The sequence below is a fragment of the Alligator sinensis genome, unplaced genomic scaffold (assembly GCF_000455745.1).
Source record: "Alligator sinensis unplaced genomic scaffold, ASM45574v1 scaffold282_2, whole genome shotgun sequence".
NCBI classification, from domain to species: Eukaryota; Metazoa; Chordata; order Crocodylia; family Alligatoridae; genus Alligator; species Alligator sinensis.
In genome coordinates this window covers 3141331-3151879 of record NW_005841879.1, presented here as the reverse complement: position 1 = coordinate 3151879, position 10549 = coordinate 3141331, and the positions used below count along the sequence as shown (strand labels likewise).

Sequence of the window (10549 nt, the reverse complement as noted above, 5' to 3'; positions counted from 1 at the left end):
CTGCGGTGCAAACAATGCCAGGTCAGCAGGGCATTTCCTAGGCGGACCTTTTTGGTGTACTACGGCTTTCATTAAAACACTGTTCCTAGCTCCATATTAGATGTATTCAATACAGGCAAGCTAACTCTGAACAGGAAGCTGGGCAAGACAAAAGGCTAGAGGGAAGTTCCAACTAGGAGTTCTGCAATGGCGAAAACAGAAGAGCGCTAGAATCAACTGAAGGGAAATACTGTTTTCTTTATTTCACTAGAGATCCCTGTTCAGCATTACAAAACTATTTTTTAGTATTGCCACCTGAGGAGGACAACACACATCTACAGAAGCAATCCAGGATCCTACTTGAAGGAGTAAAACCTGTATGGAATAACATGCAGATCACCTAAATATAAAATTGGTTACATGCATTTAGAACAAAATAAATGTTTCTGGGTTGACAGCTCCCAAATGGTTTTAAGGAGGTAGGCTCAATGACTGACAAATTTATAATAGTAATTTTCTTAATGTTTCTTAATGTACACATGCACAAATGATTCCAAAGGTCTGATAGAACTTTAAATAAAAGGTAGGGCAGTGAAGCCAGTATTTAATTACCACTGCACCTACCTACTAAGTTAGGGCAGTGAAGCCAGTATTTAATTACCACTGCACCTACCTACTAAGCAGACAAATGGACAAGTCCAGTACAAGTCTCTACAGTATATGGATTATTTCAACCCCCCTCCACCTTCCTGAAAGGTTTTAGAGCATTCAGAACAAATGTCTACATTTTCCTGCATTAGTTTTAGAACAAAGTCTTCAAGTATTTTTAGAACCCACTGATGTCTTCAACTAAGCCCACTTGATCTGGGAGTCATCTTCTCCTTCAATAATTAGTCTCCCATCCATTTGCTAGACCTCCAGTCAGCATCCTCATTTCAGCTTTGAAAGATACAGGATGATTGGTGTTTAAGTGATTACAGAATACCTACAAACTCATCAAGGGCTTTATCATTCAGTCAGGTCTCCATCAACAGCCCAATACACTTGACTTAGTCCTTTCATTTGTACATGACATCATCTCCAAATTACTTGTGGTCACACTGGTTACGAATTTAATCTAAAACAGTGAACCAAGTTATTAAGCCAGAAGTACAATTAATCATTAATAAACTTGAAGCATTGCTTTGTCATAGGGCTGGTTCAGAATTCTATTTCCAGTCCATTTATATGGGAACACTTCCATTTTGGCAAGAATTGGAACAACAGATGTATCATCTTCAAACAAACAAACAAAAAACCCAACTATCTCCACTGCCCCAATGAGTTTAGTCCCATCAACTTTAAAAGGGCAAAAAACAGGATTTAAAAAAGTAAACCAAATATCAGATTCCCAGAGTTATTCAAATTCTCATATGATGTTAGGAAGTTGAGTTTACCTCACTGAAGTCACTCTCCACTAATGTATTCCTCAGTTAACATCTACTACTGCTCTTTTACACCTACCAGTCATTACTTTTAAATGAACTACATAGCAAGTATCTGTAATTACCATGGACAGGCTCATGAAATCTTAGTCTCAGATAAGCGATCCAGTTACCAGCATGAATGCAATACCCTAACGAATCTCTTACCTACAACATCTAATAAAATTAGGCTGTGCTGTTTATGCTACCAGCTGCAGGGGTAAAGGGGTCCAAAAAGGGAATTTGAGACATTTAGGTATTTTATAAGGGAGCCAATAAAGCCACAATAGGAACACATAGCAGACTTGCTGCAGAGGGCTGAGAAAGCTACTTGCAGTAGCATACAAATGAAGAAGTGAAATATTAATTAGCTGGCATTTGTTGAACAGCTAGACCTTATTCCTCTAAAGCAAGTATTGGGAAGAGATCACAGTATGTACACACATTCCAGCCCTGTAAGTTTCTGACCACGATACAAGGCGGCAGATCCTCAGCTAGTATAAACACAGTCAAAAGTCCAATACAATCAGTCAAGCTATGAACAACATGTATGGGTGAGGAGCTGCCCCAAAGTCTGTCCGTTTAGGAACCCCACATTCCAGGAAGAGGGAAAACTAACATAGCAGAAGAGTATGTGTTTGAAAACTTCCAGTGTAAAGTAATTCAATAAGAAAATGGTCAATTTTAAGATACCCCCTCAACCCTAGCCCTTGAAAACCACTACACACAATTCCTCCTTTACTCAGAAGGGAAAACTTAAGCTCATGGTAATATTTTACTCCTGGAAAAAACCCATCTCACATCCACCTAAAACACTACTTAAGCTCCATCTTTTACAGAAAGTTTTAGTGTCATCTTCAGTTACCGCAGCTGAACTACAACGGCTGAAACATCGATTCCAGCAGCTTATGTCTCATTTTGACTTGGAAACTGCATGTCATTTATGTCAAGAGGAGAAGAAGCACCAACTATCGCTTTATCTAGTACCTCCTGTAAAATGGCTACAAAAAGGTTTACCGCCTTTGAAAAGGCAACTACTTAGCTTCAGTAAAGCAAGGTTATGTTTTGTGTAAGGGCTTCTGAGAAATATATTAGGTAGCAAATGTTTAGAAAGTGTTCAGAGAGTCTTACATTAAAGAAATATTCAAAAGAAAGTGAAGAGCCCCATCACCATCATTCTCCTTTAATGAAAGCTGTCTCAAGCTACCACCCTAGAGACCAGCAAGATGGCTTGCTTAAACTTTACTAAGCCAAGAGGTCAAGAACAATTCTAATGAAAATGGGGGGAGTGGGGCGGGGAGACTCACTTCATGTTCTTTGTATTGGCAGTCACCAGTACATTAAAAAGGCTCTTAAGTTCTTCTAGAAATCACACAGGAAAAATTGTGTGGAATGTAGAGCAGAGCAAACTTTAGTAATATTACTGCTTTTTCACAAAAAGATGAAGGACTAGAAAAAGAAGAGTAGTGGTCAGTCTCAACTATTTGTTTCTCTGTTTATGTTAACTTAAATTCTCACTCTTTACCATTCTCTTTCCTCACCAAAGTTTATGAAGCTGTAATGTTGCATGCTTATTAACACTATGTCAGAAATACCTTAAAGGGGGGCGAGGGGGAGGAAGAGAGAGAAATATTAAGTTCTTTTCTTTAAAAGGGTCCCCAATTTTTTTTTTTTAAAACTATATTTTTGTATTTCCTAGCTGTTCATTATTCAGGGAAACAAGAACAACATGGAACAATCAATGTAAAATAAAATTATTTACATTTCAGGAAAATTTAACTCAAGGTAAGACGAGACAAAATGCACACGTGGCGCCTTACATGGAAGGGCAGCATAGCGATTCAAGCTTGGGGAAGAGGGGTGGAAAAAGAGAAGCAATACCACTTAGCAGAGGGTTTAAAATAGGAAAAGAAAACAAAACTGTAGAGCTCTCCACTAAAAGGAATGGTGCCCCAAGTTTGGAGCTAAGGGGACAAGGCTGGGAGCCAAGGCTCCTTTCTGTCTGTCACAACCCAAAGGGTGTGATTTTTGTTTTTGTGCGCTTCGGCACTGCTAAATTGTTCCGGCTAAATTGCAACTTCTTTGCAAGGTGGAGTTTTCTGCTGCAGAAGAGAACCCCGGTGCAAAAGAATTCCCGCCACCAGTAGCTTTCTTTGCAGGGTGCATTTCTTTGTTGCAGCACAGAAATGCTCGTTGCAAAGAGTTCCCGCCATTCGTATTCTAATTTGTGTCCCGCTATTGGCCAGTTCTAAATTATGCACATGTGGCGGCTGGCGATTGGCTTGCTAGCCGTATAAAAGGCTTGGGTGGTTTCCGCCCAAGTTGGCGGACTCCATGAACACCAGGAGGAGGAGACTTCACGCTGTGTGAAGATCTCTAAGCACTGTGGAGCCTATCGAACCCAACGCATTTCAAGCAGGCAACAGGGGTCTGATCAGCCTCTAGCCTCTCCCCGTCACCGAGCGCAATCCTCGACGTATCCCTCTCCCTGCGCCCTGCGCGCAAAAGGATCCACGGAGCCTAGCAAACTTCGTGAGAGTCCAGCTGGAACAACTAACATAGTTGTTCAGACGACCGGACCACCTCAGAGCGCAAGTTCCACGGAGCCTAGCAAACTTCGTGTGAGTCTATTCAGAGCTCTTTCATACGAGTACTTTCTTCGGTTGGCACGACGGGCTCGCGGTTTAGAGCCTCCAACCGGATGGGCTAGAAGAGTGTTCACGGGAAGGAACTCTAGTCCGCCTCTTATCTTTTCTATCTGTAACCGCAACTCAAGCAAGTTTTCCTGCCTGCACCGCGACCATCTTTGGTGTAAGTAAACAATCTTTTAATCAACCATTACACGTCCGTGATTAATTTTAGCTCCCACCGGTCTTCTTCGATCCTGCGTGCCCGGGCTGCTGGCCACAGCCTGCATGCACAAAGACGGGTCCGCATACTGCTCCCAGCCCGCTCATGGCGACATGGATGGGTTCGGGAGGCGGCCCGCACACTGTCAACCAGGTAGACAAGCCGCCAGTCTTTCAGCAGAATTGAGTTGTCTCCATAAATATTTAAAATTTCAACAAGCTCTCCTGTAACCTGTGCAGCTTCATCAAACCACCTACTTCAGAGAAACATGGACCCTCCATTAGATGATCCATCCTGTTGCAGCACAGAGAATCTGCTGTCAAACTGGAGAGACAAGCCAATATTGGGGCTGGAATGCAAGCCACATGAGAAAGGCTGAAAGAACAAGGGTTGGATGTTAAATTCTGAAAAAAGGAGACGTGGGAAGAAACACGATAGCAGTTGTTAAATATCTGAAAGGTTTGCCTGATGGAGACGTATTGTTCTTACTTGCCACAGAGGGTAACAAGTTTAAAAGGACAGCAAAGCTAATCTCAGGAAAAAATTCTTAACCTTAAGAACAAAGCAGCTGCTAAGGGAAGTTGGGGGGGGGGGGTCACTAAGGGTAGGTGGAATAAGCATCAGGCTCAAATGATTTAAGAACACCATGGTGCAAGGGACTGCAGTAGATGACCCTCATGGTCCCTTCCAACCCCATGACTTACTAAACAGCATCACCATTAGCTAATGTAGCACTTTCCAAAGCAGTGAGGCTCTTGTGGTTTGATACTAAAGAAACCAGGATTTTGAGGATCTGGCAATTCTCTTGCCATGTACAGACACAAGCTGCTACCCGACAATCATATCCAAGTAACATTTTCAAACCTGCTGTGATTCAACTCGGTTACAGACAAAGCTATCACTCACTAAAATTCCAAAATGGAAAAATACCAAGGGGCACTTGTGTAAACTAAGACAAGTGTGCAAGAATACTTCACAAGTCCGGTGTCAAATCAAACTGGTGCAGTTTACGCTGGAGTCAGCTGCTTTCACGTACAGAGTCTGCACACACATCTGGGACAGCAGCAGTCTGAGCTGGGGCAAAGCAACTCCAGGATGACAGGGGGGCCCAGGGAGCAGCCCTGGGCTCCAGGTGGCAGTGGGGCTGGCTGGGGCATGAGGGTGGTGCAATGCAGGGCTAGCCAGCAAGCAGTCCCTGTACTTTAGCACCCTTGTGCCCCAGCCAGCCCCTGTCACTGTCTATACACAAGTTTCAGTGCACATATTACTCCACTGTAGAACAGTACTGTCCCCAACTGTACTATCTTACAGTGGAGTTAATTAATCTACAGTACCCTAATACCGGCACACGGGTAGACTGTGACACTTTACTGCAGAGCCAATTAGTCAACTCCACAGTAAAGCACACATGTAGATGCACCCACTAGGAACCAATTTCAGTAGTAATCCGCTTGTTTTCAAACATCAAACATTACTCCCCTACAAATTCCAAAAGGCACAAAAACAAACAGAGTGCTGGATGACTTCTGATTTTTCTTTTTTTATGCTTTAGGTCCATCTCCCAAACTCCAAAACTATTAGCAAGCATTCCCAGTTCCTTTTCCACAAAACACAATTTTGTCATAATATATTAACTATAGCTTCACTACCACTTAATTATAATACTATTGATGATGCTCCTTATATATTGTAGAGTATTAATTGTGTCAGTAAAGCACTTTCAAGGGGACAGGGTGCTACAGGCATCCCCCTCCCTCCAGTGTGCACCAGGGCCAGATTTGCTAAGCTGCTGCCCTCCAGAGCCAGAGCCTCGGCAGCTGTCGGGGGCTGTGGGTTGGAAGCAAGGTGTCCCCACAACAGGTGTCCTCTTTTTTGGAACTGGAAATCTGGTAACCCTACTAACGATGGCAGGCTGTCCAGCTCATCGCAGGCCACATGTGGCCCACAAGCAGTTATCAACTTGCAGTCCACTGGTTCCTTCCTAACCATTGTTCCCTCCCAACCCCCTCCTGCTGCTGCTGGGGTCTCCTAGCTCACCTCTCCCTCCTCCAGCTTCAGCTACCTACCCCTCATCCCCAGGACATGATAGGAGAGAAGACCAGGGAGTCCACAAGACCCAATGACCCTTGGCTGCTCAGAAGTTAGACTAATCTGTAGGATTAGTCTATTCTGGGGAAGAAGAGTTTTGCAGATAAGGAGAGCTACCAGTTTTTGATATTTACTTTAGTACAAGAACAAATATGAAGAGATTAAATATAACATAGGTACAAGCTAAAAGTTAAATCGTTTTACTATAGAGGAGGAGGAGTAGCAGAGTTACTGTATTTTATCTCATCCTCCTTCACAAAGAACCAATTCCTCTTTAATCTGATGAAAGATTATTGCAAACCTCTATGGATTTGTCTATGGCCAACAGGAATGCCTGAATCACCCATTAAATTAAAGGTCATTGTAAAAAAAGGCTTTTTGCAACATTTTGGTTAAATGACTAGGTAGAAAAAAGTGCTTTCAATGAGCCTGTTGTCCATTTTGTATTTAAAATGATAAAAAGTGAATCCCTACAGTTCCAAAAAACTATACTACATCCATCTTAATTTAATCTAATTCTGATGCACTGCTGCTAAGGTAAAAGCTGCCTACGAGTAATACGCAAGAGTTTTCTTCGATTCGAGTACAGCAGAGTTCTTAATGTCTATCAGTTTCACTTTAACAGAGGCCCAACACTTATGCAGAAGTTCTCAACCATTTTAGACTCAGGACGCCCCTCAATAGACTTTAGGCACCCCTCAAAATGCCAGCTCTTGGTTTTCACTCTTTTTTGACTACAGAAAATAAGAAAGCAATTCTTCTGCTGCAAAGAACTCAAAGATCATAACAGGTCAGAACATTTTTGACACCACGGATTCCTATGTGAAATCTCTCGGGTTATCTTGTGCACCTAGCTGTGAACATTGTGTGCCACCCTACAAAGAATCTCAAGACATCCCAAGGTGCCATGGCACCTTGGTTGACTAGCCTAACTCATAAGTCAAGACAGGCAAATAAGCACCTAGCTATTACTGCACTTTCCCATAAATCTGGTTTTGTATAACAGTTATCAGTCACCCAAAATGTACGCTACTATCCTCCAATTCTCTATTCCTTCCAAAAGCCAAGAGAATACTTTTCATGCTTAAATACAGCAGATGCACTACTGGCATAAGACAGGGGACAGCAAATTCAAATATGAAAGGGCATTTAAGGAAGCAATGGGAAGTATAAATTTGCAAGCAATAACTCAAGTTCCAGAGAACATGGGTCTTTGCTGAACAGGTGCTCTTAACCATACAAAGAACTGCCTGAAGAAATTATTTTCCCCTTCATGTTATGCTTCATCAAAACCAAAGCAAACTTACATTTTTCATATTTGACATGTATAATCATAATTCTGATTTAATGCTATTGAAAGGATTAGTAAACTGAAGGATTAAAGCTTTAAGGCTCTTTTATATCTGATAACAAGATGCATTACATTTATATTCTTCATTTCTCAGAGGCATTTCCAAAGCTTTTCCCCCCCTAACTTAAGCATTTTTATTATTTCTAAATTAACGCCCTTCCCTCCCCCCGCCATGTACCAAAAAACTAAGCCCCACTGTGTACTGAACTGCTTGAATGTGTGTCATTTACCAAGTACATAGGACAGAATGAACACTTCCAGACAGCAGGGCAGTCACTTTTTAGAAAAGGGAAGTTGTAAGATCATTACACATAGACCATATCAGTAGTGTTTGTTAATGCAATTTGGGATTCACATACATTTCACACTTTAAGTGCATCACAGGACATTACAATGGAAGATCTGCAAAAAAGAGGGAAGGGGGGTAGGGGGAGGGGAAGAGAACGCTCTCCCTTCCTCCTGCTCTCAAACTGTGCTAGACTAAAAGTGGGCACATACTTCCCATGAGTCAGGGTTTTCCTGACCCTCTCAAGACACAGTACAACAAATCCTGCTTGCCTTGCATGACTGCTCTAGCCAGTGGGAGTCTCTCCCCAGTTTCTCCCATTCTTTTACGTGTGTTTGTGTTTGTGAGGCAGTAGTTTAGTTCAAACCAAAAACTGAAGGAAAGGGTGTATTAAATGGTCTGTCATTAGACTATCATCTTCCTTGTTTCTGTAGATTTAGTGCTTTTAGCTATACAACAATGATGTGGGTTAAACAATCCCATTCTAAACACAGAGCTCCTAGAAACAGATTAGCAGTTCCTATGGCAGCAGTTAAAAGGGTCCACTGCTGCCAAAGTTTAGTTAAACAGGTGTTTTCACCTCAGGCACCTATTGCCCCTGGAGGAAAGGGAAGCTACACATCTTGTCTCTTTTCTATACTGTTCCAAGTCAAAGCAGAAGTCAAGTTCCTAAGCAACAGTTCTGAGGCTGGTCTTATTTAAAATAAGAAACAGTTCTGGAAACCCCTTCTCTCCCACGTGGACCAGGACCCCCTGACTTCCAATCCTAGGTCTTGCCAAACTCACTGTGATTCCATGTGCACATGACTCAACCCGTTTCTCAGGTTCTACATCCAGAAGGACAGAAGGATATTTGTCTACGTCACCAGGGTTAAGAAAGATTTAGCATTTACATAGCTGTTTGAACGATCAAGCAGCTGAAGAATCGCCACGTGTTAGTAAAATGGTAGTTGCTGAATTTCTACGCAGAACTATGCTGCAGAATCATGTGGACCCGACTCTTTCTAGTAACAGGTAGGCACAAATTACACAATTGGTTAATGAAAAGCAGCATGCTTCAAACTCCTTTAATCTCTCAGTGAACTCTGATTTTAAGAAAACATGAACACAGACAACTCTCCAGGCAGCTTGTTCTAAGAATAGCAGAAAAATAAAACGTCAAACCACACATATAACACAAAAGTACCAAACAGTCCTTCTTTGCTTAAAGGCAACCTTCCTCATTTCAGTCAGATTTATGTTCAACCCAAAGACCTAGAAAATGCAAGAGCTCAATATTGTAACTTTCCCACTAGAAATAATGATTTAGAACTGACAGTTTCCAAGATTGGTACGAACATGAGCTGAGGATCTGCATTGCTCTCTATTTCTTGAATTTCTCCCATGTTGGGGATCACAAGCTTCCTGTTCATGCAATTTCTTTTTGCTGGAACTATGGACATACCTTCCCTTCCCATCATCTCCCACAAAATGAACAGGCTCAGAGACCTGGTCCCAAAGTCAAAGGTGCGCCCATACCTTGGCTCACCCATCCTCCCAAAGCAACACACAAAATTACCAGTCTGACCACTCTAAAGGAAGGCTAGGCAAGTCTCCTGCAATGCTTCTGAAAAAGCAGCAAGGAAAAGCCTATTACCTCACCTATATGCAAATACATCAATTTACTCTACCATTATATCTATCTCTGCAGGCCTTGCAACTAGGATAAACCCACAGATACTGACTGGACCTCCCATCCCTCCACCTATGCATATGAGGACCACAGTAAGTGATCCAGCTAGCAGAAATGCTCAGATGAAAAGTCATTCCCCAACTCCACCCTTCCCCACACAAATTCTCTTTTCTCAGGACCTAGACTACAGGGGACAGCCTTAGAGTCTGACACCACCTGAAATGTATAGTTATTGAAAAGGAAGCGAAAGCAACAGAATGAGAAGGAAGGCCATGATGTTCTCCAGTTTCTTATAGCATCATGCCTTTGCACCCAGCAAAAGCAATCCATCTCAACACAGGTATTCTCTGTTATAGGCAGTGTCAAGGGGTTACAGTGAAAATTAAAACCAAAACATTCTGTGAAGGGTTTACCAGAGTTAAATACTTACTGAAGTTTACGGCACTCACTGAAAGTGTGACACTTCATGTGACAAAATGGCTTCCAGCAGGCAACAACACTGAGAACCGTCCATGTATTCAGAGGTTACTTACTTTTCCACTGCATGTCAAAAATCTGACATCCTGCGCACCACAGACAGCAAAGCACAGATCTAGTGCCCTATAACTTATTGTGGCTGGGGGTCGGGGAAAATCTACCCCAGGCAGATTAGACAGCTACAATCCCATCTTCCTATCACACAGATCCTCAATGTGCTGTGTTACAGAGATGCTCTGGTTTCTGACTACCTTCAATGTGAAGGCAGATTTCACTTTGTTTATGTTAATCAACATAATAGTCTCTATAAGCCCATTTTGAAAAACTATAGAGAATGAAGTGAAAAGGGGCATCTCTAGAATGTCTTCCTTCCTTGTTTAGCT

At 42.2% G+C, this 10549-nt stretch overlaps 1 protein-coding gene across 2 annotated transcripts in view; it reads right to left on the bottom strand.

The window, feature by feature from the left end:
- Nucleotides 1-10549, bottom strand: part of TEX2 (testis expressed 2) — a 113178-nt gene that overhangs the window by 80588 nt on the left and 22041 nt on the right. Inside the window, exon 1 of one of the 2 annotated variants that reach the window (XM_025196300.1) lies at nt 4550-4570. The exons of the other annotated variant lie outside the window; for it this stretch is intronic. The gene's annotated coding sequence lies outside the window, so the exon portion shown is untranslated. Of the gene's footprint in view, nt 1-4549; nt 4571-10549 lie in introns of those variants that run through there. 2 annotated transcript variants of the gene reach the window in all.